Source organism: Balaenoptera physalus, assembly GCF_965194825.1.
Source record: "Balaenoptera physalus genome assembly, chromosome: 13".
NCBI lineage: Eukaryota > Metazoa > Chordata > Mammalia > Artiodactyla > Balaenopteridae > Balaenoptera > Balaenoptera physalus.
In genome coordinates this window covers 47,947,171-47,961,174 of record NC_138892.1, presented here as the reverse complement: position 1 = coordinate 47,961,174, position 14,004 = coordinate 47,947,171, and the positions used below count along the sequence as shown (strand labels likewise).

Below are 14,004 nucleotides of genomic sequence, written 5' to 3'. Positions count from 1 at the left end.
GCATTAAAGGTACTAAAACAAACTTTTCCTTATTTTGTGGTTTCTCTCTTGATCTGTCATGGTGTTTTTTACTTAATGTTTACTTAATGTAATTTTGCTACTTAATGTGTGCTCCCTCAGGTACAGGGATGCTCTTGGGGAAACGCAGATTCTCACAGGCACGTAGGGCCCCACTCTAAGACTTGCTGTGCAGCACCGTGCCTGATGCGTCGGGCCCTGGGTGGGACAGGTACGTCCTCTGAGGCGCTGCAAACTCCATACCAGCGTGCACTTGGCACCTGGATCAGGTGTGAACGAGAGCCTTGCCGCCTCAGTTGCCCTCTGAATGCGCGGTGGCGTCGCGGGTCCAGGGCAGGATGGCTGCTGCCCAAGCTCCTCCTGGAGAAACCACGGCCACTCGCATCCAGGCTTAACACCACGTCCAGACCCCTGCCTGGGTCACAGTCCCCCTCACCCCCACCACGTAACCGAGCTCCCACCCCAGGCACAGAGAGTGGAGAGTGGACAGCCAAGAACTCAGGGAAGCGAGGAGGTGCAGAGGTGGCCGGAATTGGGACTACACGTGAGCTGAGCCGAGACTCCAAGTGCCCTGCCCAAGTTTCATTGTCCCATCAGACTTCACCCATAAAATACAAATTCAAAGGTAAAATTATTAAGAATTTCAAGATGGTGACCACAGAGCGTTAACCCCAAGTGTGGAGCTCTTCTGAGAGGGGCCCTGATTATGGAGCACCTACTAGCTACTAAGCACCAGGGATGCAGTTATGATCAAAACAGACCAAGTCCCTACCCTGATGGAGTTTACATTCTAACGAAGTCCTTATTGAAGTGCAGATAAGCGTGGGAGGGGTCATACTTTGATGAACAGTTTAATTATAAGAAAGAGTTAGCAAATGGTCAGTTTTTAAGCCTACCAGAGACCTGAACTTTGCACAGCCCTGGGTTTGGACACTGCTCTTCCACATTTACTAGCCTGTGACATTGTGCAACTTACTTAACACTCTCTAAGCCTATTTCCTCATCTGTAAAGTGGGAATGGTAGTAATACCCATTTCTATAGGCAAAGAGCCTAGATGGGCACATCCTCATGCTCCCTGTTACTACTTTTTTCTCTTTTTAATTGAGGTATAGTTAGATGATGTACAATTATTATATGTTACAGGTGCACAACATAATGATTCACAATTTTTAAAGGTTATACTCCGTTTAAAGTTATTATAAAATATTGGCTATGTTTCCTGTGCTGTACAGTATACCCTTGTAGCTTATTTATTTTATACATAGTAGTTTGTACCTCTTGGTCCTCTACCCCTATCTTGCCCCTCCCCCCTTTCCTCTCTCCACTGGTAACCACCAGTTTGTTCTCTGAGTCTGTTTCTTTTTTGTTATATTTACTAGTTTGTTTTATTTTTTGATTCCACATATAAGTATATCATACGGTATTTGTCTTTCTCTGCCTGACTTATTTCACTCAGCATAATACCCTCTAAGTTCATCCATATTGTTGCAAATGGCAAAATGTCATTCTTTTTTATGGCTGAATAGTATTCCTATATATATATATATATATATATATGTATATATGTATGTATATGTATATATATATATACACACACACACACGTATATATATGTAACTTCTTCTTTATCCATTCATCTGTTGATGGATACTTAGGTTGCTTCCATATCTTGGCAATTGTAAATAACGCTGCTATGAATATTGGGTGCATATATCTTTTCAAATTAGTGTTTTCACTTTTTTTGTATGTATACCCAGGAGTGGAATTGCTGGGTCATATGGTAGCTCTATTTTTAGTTTTTTGAGAAATCTCCATACTGTTTTCCCCAGTGGTTGTACCAGTTTACATTCCCATCAACACTGTACTAGGGTTCACTTTTCTCCACATCCTCACCAACATGTTCTTTTTGATGATAGCCATTCTGACAGGTGTGAGGTGATATCTCATTGTGGTTTTAATTTGCGTTTCCCTAATGATTAACAATACTGAACATTTTTTTCATGTGCCTGTTAGTCATCTGTATGCCTTCTTTGGAAAAATGTTTTATCAGGTCTTCTGCCCATTTTTTTTTTTTTTTTTTTTTTTTACTATTTTTGCTGTTACTATTTTTTAGTAGTAGTTTATAGTATTAAATATCCATTAGCTTTAGCTTAAATGAACAGAAATAAAACACCTGGAATTGGAGAAGTGACAGTGTGGGAAAGAACAAGAGTATTCAGGTGGAGGAAGCACTTTTTTATCTCATTGCAGCTAACTAACCCAAATTTAGGTTATTTTTACTTACTTAATGCCAGCTGAATGAGATTGTATCTTTTTTACTTTACTGAATTGACTGAATGATTTGGTGCTGTATGAAAAAGGAATCTAATAGTATAGCTTCCTTTTATTTTTGTAAAGGAAAATTAAGTTTTAAAGTTAAATGAAGCACAGTTTATTTCTGATTTCTAGAGGCAAGAAAACGATCATATGTCATGGATTTCTCACTAAACTGAGTAATGAAATTTGGTGTTTATATTCACTTCCACCACTGACCTGTTAAGTGCATTCTTTTTAATCTCTGGAGAATTGTAGTGGTAACACTTGTCACATTTCCTACTGAGGTATTTTGAGGATTAGGTCAAATTCTTAAAATACTAGCAGTTTAATGAAAGGCACTTAACTTGAAGAGGAGAAAAAGTAATGCAGGGGCACTGTTTCCTGATTTTTAAAAAGAATGTAAGAATTGTTTGAAATACAGTTGGATTTCTACACACTTGATTGTGACCTTCCAGAAAAGCATTCATAAGTCTGGAATTTCCCAGAATGCTTTGCCAGGAATTAGTGTTGAATTACCAGAAAATCAGTATGACATGTAGCACACATTTATCTAGATAGTAATTCACACACACACAGACAAACACACACACACTCACTCACAAACACCTTTCACTGTTTGTGGAGCTCCAGTTCAGGAGAAAAAGGAGTGTCCTAATCAGAGATGGAAAGGATTTGTTTACTATTTGTTCTAAAGAATCATTCCCAGCTGGAAATATACTTTTATTCATGAGGAAATACAACCTCTTTAGTTTTTATACCTTCCCTGAAAAATAGATTTTCTTTCAGATTTATTTTAGATTTTATTTTCATAACTTGTCATACAATTCCCTCAATTCCTGCCTAGCATCTCATTAATGTAAACTGCACCTAATCTAACCTAAGTCATCTACATTTTCCCTTCCATCTTCTTTCCTCCCATTTCGCGTGTGTTTGTGTGTGTGTTTTCAGCAATTTTCCTTTAGCATAATGATGCTATGAATCTTTGTTAGAATTCAGCCATAGCCCTTTTCCTGAGAGCATGGGTGGAGTCTCCACAAATCTGGTCAGGAATTGCTCCTTATTGTGTCTGAGGATTTCTTTTCCCACCCTGGGTCTGCACGTTTCCATACTGCCAGAAGTCCTTTCTGTTCCTGGCTGAAAGCCCAAGATATTTAGACTCTCTTGCAAAATAAATCCCTTTCGTCTCTGGTTAGTATGCTTCTTGAAAATCTGTGTGCTCGGAGAGATCATAGGGTTAAAAACTTGAAGAACCGGGGGGCGGGGGGCAGAGAGAAAGAGAAGGGAGCCTGGGAAAAGTAGATAGAAAACTTTTGGCTTTTCATCTGGACTGAGTTACTTAATCACTGTACCTTCAACTAGATTCTCAAGAGACCCCAAGAGAATTCCTCAACTCTCTCAGGAAACAGATTACTCCATCTGAGTGAAATCTTCCTTGGAAAATAAACTGCACAAAGACAGAAAAGATAATGTAAAGAGCTCAGCAAATGTGTTCAGCAGTAGTTAGCCATTATCATTATAATAATATATCATTATTATATATCTTATAGATATAACATATCTTATTTAATTTTCTCAAAGCCCCTATAAAGTTGGTGTCATCATCTCTATTTTTTACTCATGAGGAAACAACAGGAGGTTACATAACGTACACGTTTGCTTAGCTGCTAAGAGACAGAGCTGGAAAATTTAAATTCAGGTCTTTCTTGATTCCAAACTTGTTCTCTTTTCACTATGTTGCAAAAAAATTCACCAATTTATTGTATAGAAACGTTGGCTTCTGCCCTGTGGCTGCAGGGTTTCTTATTGCCTACGACCCTGCTCACAGGTCAGAACTTCGTCCCAACAGCTTTGCTGAGAAGAGGGATGGGCATTCCAGAACACATGTGTCTGGAATGTGAGGGTATTTCCACAGATGGGTTCAGTTGTTGCTGTCATTATGTACCCTTCCCCAACTCTCTACCTGGGAGAGCTCCTGGTACTACCACCACTACCACCACCACCATCACCTTGCTCTGACTAACCCTTGCTCACCTTCCAAGGCTTGGTTCAAACATTATGTTCTTAGGAAGGCCTTACCCGAACCTTGACCTTCTATTCTTTTAGTCATTTATTCAGCAAATATTTAATGAGGGCGAACCAGTGTCAAGTACTCTTCTGGAAGCTAAGGTACAGTATTGAAAACTCCCTCCGTCATGGCACTTTCATTCTTGTTTAGATAAGGTTCCCCACGGCATCCTGACATTCTCATTCATAACACTGCATGCTTGTGGTTATTTATTTGTCGGAATTTGAATTAATGTCATTCTTTCCCACGAATTCCTAAATCCAAAAAAAGGTACAGATCCCATGAGATTTTATCCATTAGCATGGAGCTTTGCACTTAGTAGGCACTCAATAAATGACTGAATAGCAGTGAGGCACATTAATCCACCTTTCTTCTAGGGCGCCCGAGCAACGAGTATTCTCAGTACCAACTCCCAGGAGTTCCTCAAGTGCTGTGCTCAGGCATTCAGTCTGGGAGCAAGACACAAAAAGTCCATAATCTAAAAGGAAAGGGCTCCATATGGAGACCTACCTCTTGTAAATGGTTCCTGCCCTGGGGATGTGGAGAGAGGAATTTTTACACAGTGCTAATGCAAGCAGAGATTGGTGCAGCCATTCTGGTAAGCAATCTTGCAGAATTTAGTCAAATTAAGTATACATACATTCAGCGTTCCAACAATATAACTCCTGGGTATATGTGCCAGGGATATTCTCACAGAGGTCCATAAGAGGACATATACAATAGTGTTAATTGCAATATTGTTTGTGAGTGTCTGTCTATCCCTGGGAAAGCAGATGGGTAAAACGTTGTGGAGGCCCATGACTGGGCATGAGATGGCAGTTAGGAAAAATGGATTATATATTCATACAGCAATAGATATACATACAGCAATAGGGAATATAGCAACATATAGCTAATATTAATAGGCTAATATTTAGTGATTTAGAGGAAGAGGGAGAAAACAGAATGAGATGTTTAACATAACCATTTATGTAATTTAAAAATCCATGGGGAATTCCCTGGTGGTCCAGTGGTTAGGACTCTGCACTTTCACTGCTAAGGACGTGGGTTCAATCCCTGATCAGGGAATTAAGCTCCCACAAGCCACATGGCGCAGCCAAAAGAAAAATAAAATAAATAAATCCATGAACACAAAACATTATGCATTCTGCAAAAACACCTGCAAATAAAAATATCCACACTAAACACATTAAAATGACTGCCTATGGTGAAAGGAGCATGAGGGTGGTGGTGGGAGTAAATGGAAATTAATTTATGTAACAATTATTTAATAACATAATTTACTACATAAATTAATTTATAAGTAAAATAAGGGAGAAGCCTTGCATGGACACTGATGTTACTGAACAGAATGTTCAAAAGTAAACAAACAAAATTGTTTTCCAGAGCATTTGCCCTGTCTGTGGCACCACTTGCCAGACTCGTCTGCGTGTTGTGCCCATTCCTGATGCCACCTATAGATCACATGTCTTGCAGAGGTGCTTTGGAGTATCTTAAATTTGTTTCTTCTTCCATGATGGTCACCCTTGCTCAGTTGCCCACGGTAACTGCTTGAGTACTCTGAGTTCCCAGTGTCTGCTCCTGTCCAGCTTACAGGGGAATTTGGCAAAACAAGGAATGTTATTGTGGTTGGCTCAGCTGGTGTTCTGCCCCAGGAAATCACTGAGTGATCCATCTCTGTCTTGCTGAGAGTGCTGAAGCCTTGTCTGCCCAATCATTCAAATGTGGCATCTGGGCAGGGCCTAGTCTCTCAGTTATGTAGAAAAGTTGACATAACTCCTGCTTTCAGTTTGGAGCTTGATGCCACATTAGTGCAGGTGTGGTCTTGGTCTATATCTGTTTTTGTATGTTTCTCTGAACATAGGCAGGTGTCTAATGCTCCTTGGTCTACCTCTAGCACTGGGGTTCCCCATGATTGACATTGTCATCTTGTCACAGCTCCCAAATCACTGTTTCTAGAACTTTGGTTCTTCAGGCAACAGAGAAACCACAGCACCATGATGTGGTATTGGGCCCTTACTAGGTTGCATATATATATATATATATATATATATATATATATATATATATATATATATATATATATATATGCTAAGGGCCTAAAAATGGAAATGGCCTGAATATCTCAACCTCTGAGAAGCCCGAGGTAGAGGTCCAACTAGCAGATGTCATGAAAAAAGCAGGATCAGAATTAATTTTAACTAGAGGGTTAAAACTAAAGGAAGAGGACAACCAGATATCACTAGTTAGTTCTTAGGGAATTTTTTCTTATGTAAATTTTTTTTCTAAAAAAAATAATACATGCTCATTCCTGAAAATTCATAAAGTACAGAAAAATATAAAGCTTAAAATTAGGCTGAGAAATAACTGCTGTAAAAATTGTGCTGTTCAGATTTTTTCTCTGTGCGCACGCACACACACACCCCACAAAGAATCAGAGGACACATAGTTTTTTCCCCACTTAGCAACATATAAACATCTATATTTTCATGTCTATAAATATATATCCATATCATTCTAGTTAATGGCTTCATGGTTTTCATTGTGTAGATATGTCAAATTATTTAACCAAATTCTTAAATGACTACGTTTGTGTCATTTCAAATTTATCAGTACCGTAAACTCGCCAGCAGTTAACATCCTGTTTGTTCATCCTAACACATTTATCCAACTACTGGCTTAGGGTAACTTTCTAGGGGTGGAACTTCTAAGTCAAAGACTTCAAAAAGGCTTTTCTACATGTCGCCAAATTTTCCCCTAGGAAGGTTGCACCAATTTACACTCCCACCAAAAGTGCATGCTTGTACCTGTTTCCCCAAATTCTCAGCAGTACTAGATACCATCCGTCTTCTTGATCATTACCATTCTGACATCTGGTTCTTTGTTTGAAGCCTGGACTCCATCACCGGTAGCTTGACCTTTTTCAAGGTTAAGCAGGCACGGCATTTTATTATGTAAAGAGCTCGCTTCTAAAGGAGACAAATCAGCTTTCTCCATAAACCAGTGAATGTTTAGCCTGGTCTTCACGGTTGAACCAAAGTTTCCTTTAACTGTGTGCCTGGATTTCTGAGTTTTATTGGCAAGGACAGATTGGGCTTATTTCAAAGCTGAGTAAAATTAATGGCCAAGTGAAGGATCATCTGTGGTCAGGGCTGACCTAAACTGGAAAATCATTGTCAGGACACCACTCAATTGTACCCAGGTCACCATCCCTCTGATCTATCTTAGAACTCAAGCTAAACAGTTATTTATGTTCTACATAAAAATCTGTTATTCAGTCATACTATCTGTTTTAGGCATTTAAAAATGTTTTGTTAATAGTGAAACATTTCACTTAGATCTAAGACTATTAACATTTTAGGACTTCCCTGGTGGCGCAGTGGTTAAGAATCCTCCTGCCAATGCAGGGGACATGGGTTCAAGCCCTGGTCTGGGAAGGTCCCACATGCCGCGGAGCAACTAAGCCCGTGCGTCACAACTACTGAACCTGCGCTCTAGAGCCCACGAGCCACAACTACTGAAGCCCCTGCGCCTAGAGCCCGTGCTCCGCAACGAGAAGCCACCGCAATGAGAAGCCCGCGCACCGCAATGAAGAGTAGGCCCCGCTCCCCGCAACTAAAGAAAGCCTGCGTGCAGCAACAAAGACCCAACACACCAAAAAAATAAAATAAAAAAATGAAAAATTAACATTTTAAATTTGCTTCATCTGAATTCTTTTTTACTAAAGTAGTGGTAAGATAATTACAGAAATTATGACATTTAATCTCCCAGGAATAAATTAACCTTATAATTTATGTTTTCTTCCTATTTATGAATATTACTTCCATAAATACACACACATACACACATACAATAATTTTTTTCCCGCCAGGAGTCACTGTCCTCTCAAGAATTAGTTTTCTTTCCCTTCTTTGAAATGGTGTGAAGCAAAACTCCTAGCTTTGTCCTCCCAGTCAAGGGCAAAGTCCAGCCAGGGTCTCTACTTCCATCCTCACACGACCCAGATGCCTCTTTTTAGCCTGATTTTTTGAAAATATATTGCAAGTGCTACTCAACCTACTTCCATATTTTACGGAGTTCTTAAAAAAAGATAAACTTGCAAGTGACTTTGCTCATCTTATTGTTCTTCTGGGATAAGTTTGCTGAATGGCTTCTAGGGCCTGTGAATGAGGAGAAAAGAATGAAAGAGGGAGTAGCTGCAAGCGACTGGCTGAAGGACGGTAAATATATGAATTGGTGGTAAGTACTCCAGATTATTTCCTGCACACAAGACCCTAGATTTCAAACAGGGGTGGCATAGGCTAAAAGTACAAGTCTCAAATTAGGGAAAAACGGGTCTAAACCCCAGCCATCTCTGCCATGTTCCCACTGTGTGACTTTGGTCATGGTATTTTTCTTCCCTAAACCTCAGTAATAGTGTTTATTTTTGGATCATTTTAAGGATTAAATGAGTGAATGTATATAAATCTCTTAGGGTAGCACTTGGTACATACACTACTCAATAATGAGAGTTGTTATTTCTATTCATTGAGACCTGGTGATCATCTTTTCCTTCTTCAACACTATTATATTATACAATATTATACTTCAAGGCAAAGTGTAGCCCCTGGGCTATACTTTGTATAATTAGGCAAACTACAGCCCATGGGCCAAATCCAGCCCACTACCTGATTTTGTATAACTGGTGAGCTAAGAATGGAGTTTACCATTATAAATGATTGAAAAGAGATCAAAAGAAGCATAATATTTTGTGACACATGAAAATGATATGAAATTCAAATTTCAGTGTCCATAAATAAAATTCTGTTGGAACACAGCCATACCCAACATTTACACATTGTCTTTGGTTGTTCTTGTGCTACAAAGGCAGAGTTGAATAGTAGCAATAGTGACCAGATGACCTGCAAAGCTGAAAATATTGACTATCTGGCCCTTTACAAAGTTTGCCAACCTCTGCTTCAGGCAGTTGTTGAGCATGGAGCACATGAGGGGTTTCGTCCTTGGTCAGGATCAAGAAGGATACTGCTCTCTGTCCCCTTTTACAAGTTTTGTCTTGTTTTTGCTAAAGGAACCATTTGGTCAAAGCTGTTCCCTGCAATTTAGAAGGATCATCCTTAGCAATGGTGTGCTAGTAAATACATAACAAACAAGGAAAAGAAGACCTGTTGTGTACTGCTGGCTAATTTCTATGGTTTCAATACTCCCACCATGGCTGATTTCAAGCTACAAAATGTGTCATCAACTGGTTTACAAAATTCTTAAAACTTTAACCTTTGGTTCTTGTGAGCCATGCCAGCTAACATCAGCATGTAATTGTCCTTCACTTCCACTGAGAGCCTCACTACTGAACTGCAGCCTGGAGCTCCAGGGGCCAAGTCTTACTGCACAGAGGGACCATGATTGTTATTGAGTCACCAAGGAGAGGACTCAACTTAGTTTCTGTTAGGGCCTTACATCAGAATACATGATCAGAAATACTGATCACCTATGACAGATTTAGCACAGAGGAAAGCTGACACACACGTGGGGAAAGTAAGTGCTGTGAGCAAAGAAGTTGTTGATTAATATGGTAAGAGATTTGGTACATTTGGTCTTTGATCAGAAGATCTTAGGGATGCCACAGACCCTATAGATTCACCCATCTTATCCTTGTCTCCCTGATGCTGGCCCTTTTCTGAGCATGGCTGAAAGGGTGAGCCATGAAGATATCTCAGGAGAGAGCATCCAACCAGAGAGAATTACAAGTGCAAAGGCCCTGGGGTGACTGCCTCTTAATTAACTTCCTCCTCTGTTATTCTTGTGGGTCCTGACTCATCAATTCTGCTTTTATTTTTGGAAAGTATTGGGTTGATTGTTTACACATTGATTAGATTGTGAGCTCCCAGAGGCTAGAATTCTCTTATTGGCCTTTGCATCTCCAGTGTCCACCACAATGCTAGTTACATAGTAAATATGCAATACACAGGACACATCATACAACACCTGATTAATCTACCTCCCTCTCCGTGCCTCTTCTCAGTGTTCTTCCAGCAATTTTTTTAGGCTTTCTGAGAGAGAAGCTTATCTCCGTGAAACAAGCACTTCCACACTGGTCCACTAGGTCCCTTTCCTCCCCCTTTTGCAGCCCACACTTTCCTCTTTCTAATATTCATACACGTTAGGGATGAATTTTCTTCTTTACACATCCTAGGAAAAAATTTGAAAGTTGAGACAGAGAGGCATAGCAAGGATTTGTAAACAAGGGTTGCCCACAGAGTGAACAGAGCTGTAGAAGAGGCTAAGGCTCTACTCCAGTTTTCCACTTCCAGATCAAGTCAGAGGCTGGAGGCAGGGAAAGACATGAATTGCAGTTCCCCATTTGACCAGTGTGTGAAAATTAAAGAAAATGAACCCCGGTCAATGAAAACTGTCTGAAGAGCTTCCATTTAGTCATCTTTCTTCTTCAAATCAAGTGCCAATCAGTTTCACACTCATCCCTCTCTTTTGCTTCCTCACACCTTCCCTATGTTCCATCAATTCATCACTTTTTTGTGGTCCATGATTTTATATGGAGACAGGTGGTCTTGAATCTGCGTGACGTGGAGTCAATTCCAGGCTGTTTCCCAATGTGATCAGGGCTGTGCAGTGCCAGCTAGAGTAAGAACTTATTTGTGGCAGGAAATCCATTGACTCATAGGTGTTATTTTTGCATTCCTTGTTTTTCTGATTATAACTATACTCTAGAAACATACTTGGACTGAAGCTTAAGCATGATGCATAAAAGCCCACAGAGCGTTCTGAACAGAGGATAACTTTAGTTCAAACCATTGGTCATGCTAATAAGCAAGGACACTTTCCATTTTAGGTTCTCATTCCTTCTCAGTTTGAACGGAAAACAAACTTCTGATTTGTCTGTGGTTTGTGTGCTAGGTTATTTTGCTCTTAAAACTGGAAGGCTTTGCTGGGTGACGTAGGTAAGCCCTTGGTTAAAACAGGCAGACTAAAGATGGCGGTGTGGGAAGACACGGAATTAGCATCTCCCCACACTAGGACGCCTGCCAGCCGCTGGAAGGGGGCTCTGACCCCCAAGGAGATGGGAGGAAACCCAAAGTGAACCGGTAGGACATAGGGAGACTGAGGGGGCAGAAGAAATGGAGGCCAGACAGGATCAGTGCCCCTGAGGCCAGGGAGATCAGAAGAGGCAGGCAGGAGGGGCCCTCTGGGAGGAGCAAGAGAAGAGCGGAGGGCGATCGCCTGGCCCACTCAGGCATGGGGTGCCTGCCGAGCTCCCAGGCTGATCCCCTGCCTTCCAAGCCCCCTCCAGGCCACATGGGTCCTGGGGGCATAGGAGGGAGGCCAGGGAGATCAGGAGAGGCAGGCAGGAGGGGTCCTCCCAGACCGGAGGAGCAGGAGAGGAGAGGAGGGCATTTGCCCCACCCACTGGAGCCCAGGAAGCCTGCTGGGGTCCCAGGTGAGGTCCCCTGCCCTCTGAGATGGCGGGGCAGGGGGGGGCATGCCCGGGCCCCTTCTGTTCCTTGAGCCTAAGCCCCAACCCCCACAGCCCCCAGGGCCTTTTCCAGCCTTGGGGGTCCTGAGCATTGGCCCTGCCCACTGCCCAAACCTCACCCTTGCTTAGGTCCCGCCCTCCACAGCCAAGGCCTTTCCCCCTCCCCTTTTTTGTTCCTTTTCCCTCTCCTCTTTTACACTCTTGTGGTACTGATGTACCTTCCAGTTGTTAATTCATCTATATTTTTATTTCTATATTCTTCCTAACATATCTGTTAGTTTCCTAGTCTAATTTTATTTTTTACTTTGTTATTGCTGTTGTTGGTTTTTTTTGCCACCCCAGGGCTTGTGGGATCTTGGTTCATGAGCCTGGGGTTAGGCCAAAGTTCCTGCAGTGGGAGCTCTGAGTCTGAACCACTGGACTAAGAGAGAACCTCAGACCCCAGGGAATATTCACTGGAGTGAGGTCTCACGGAGTTCCTCATCTCAGCACCAAGACCCAGCTCTACCCAATAGCCTACAAAGCTCAGTGTTGGAAGCCTCAGGCCAAACAATCAATAAGACAGACACAAAATCCCACTCATAAAAAAAAAAAAATGAGATGGCAAAAAAACACATCACAGAAGGAGCAAGGTAAAAACCTTCAAGACCAAATAAATGAAGAGGAAACAGGCAATCTACCTGAAAAAGAATTCGGAGTAATTATAGTAAAGATGGTCCAGAATCTCAGAAATAGAATGGAGGCATGGATTGAGAAAATACAAGAAATGTTTAACAAAGATCTAGAAGAACTAAACAAACAAACCAGAGAAGAACAACAAAATAACTGAAATGAAAAATACACTAGAAGGAATCAATAACAGAATAACTGAGGCAAAAGGACAAATAAGTGAGCTGGAAGACAAAATGGTGGAAATAATGGCTGAATAAAGAGAAAAGAATTGAAGACAATCTCAGAGACCTCTGGTACAACACTAAATGCACCAACATTCGAATTATAGGGAGAAGAAGAGAAGAAGAAGAAGAAGAGAAGAGAAAAAGAAGAAGAGAAAAAGAAGAAGAAGAAGAGAAAGAAGAAGAAGAGAAAAAGAAACAGTCTGAGAAAATATTTGAAGAGATGGTAGTGGAAAACTTCCCTAACATGGGAAAGGAAATAGTCACCCAAGTCCAGGAAGCACAGAGCCCCATACAGGACAAACCCTAGGAAAAACAAAGACACATATTAATCACTCTAACAAAAATTAAATTCAAAGAAAAAAATATTAAAAGCAACAGGGGAGAAACAAAAAATAACACACAAAGGAATCCCCATAAGGTTATCAGCTGATTTTTCAGTGGAAACTCTACAGGCCAGAAGGGAGTGAGTGGCAGGATATACTTAAAGTGATGAAAGAGAAAAACCTACAACCAAGATTACTCTACCCAGCAAGGATCTCATTCAGATTCGATGGAGAAGTCAAAAGCTTTTCAGATAAGCAAAAGCTAAGAGAATTCAGCGCCACCAAACCAGCTTTACAACAAATGCTAAAGAAACTTCTCTAGGTGGGAAACACAAGAGAAGAAAAAGACCCCCAAAAAACCCCCAAAAGAATTAATAAAATGGTAATAGGAACATACATATCGATAATAACTTGAAATGTAAATGGATTAAATGCCCCAACCAAAAGACACAGACTGGCTGAATGGATACAAAAACAAGACCCATATATATGCTGTCTACAAGAGACCCACTTCAGACCTAGGGACACATACAGACTGAAAGTGAAGGGATGGAAAAAGATATTCCACGCAAATGGAAATCAAAAGAAAGCTGGGGTAGCAATACTTGTATCAGATAAAATAGACTTTAAAATAAAGACTGTTACAAGAGATAAGGAGGGACACTACATAATGATCAAAGGATCAATCCAAGAAGAAGATATAACAATTATAAATGTTTATGCACCCAACATAGGAGCACCTCAATACATAAGGCAAATGCTAACAACCATGAAGGGAGAAATCGACAGTAACACAATAATAGTAGGGGACTTTAAAACCCCAATTACACCAATGGACAGATCAACCAAACAGAAAACAAATAAGGAAACACAAGCTTTAAATGACACAACAGACCAGA

At 40.8% G+C, this 14,004-nt stretch overlaps 1 protein-coding gene across 10 annotated transcripts in view; it reads right to left on the bottom strand.

Moving 5' to 3' along the window:
- LOC309642016 (uncharacterized protein) overlaps positions 1-14,004 on the bottom strand; it is a 302,740-nt gene that overhangs the window by 95,914 nt on the left and 192,822 nt on the right. The gene's annotated exons all lie outside the window — the stretch shown is intronic.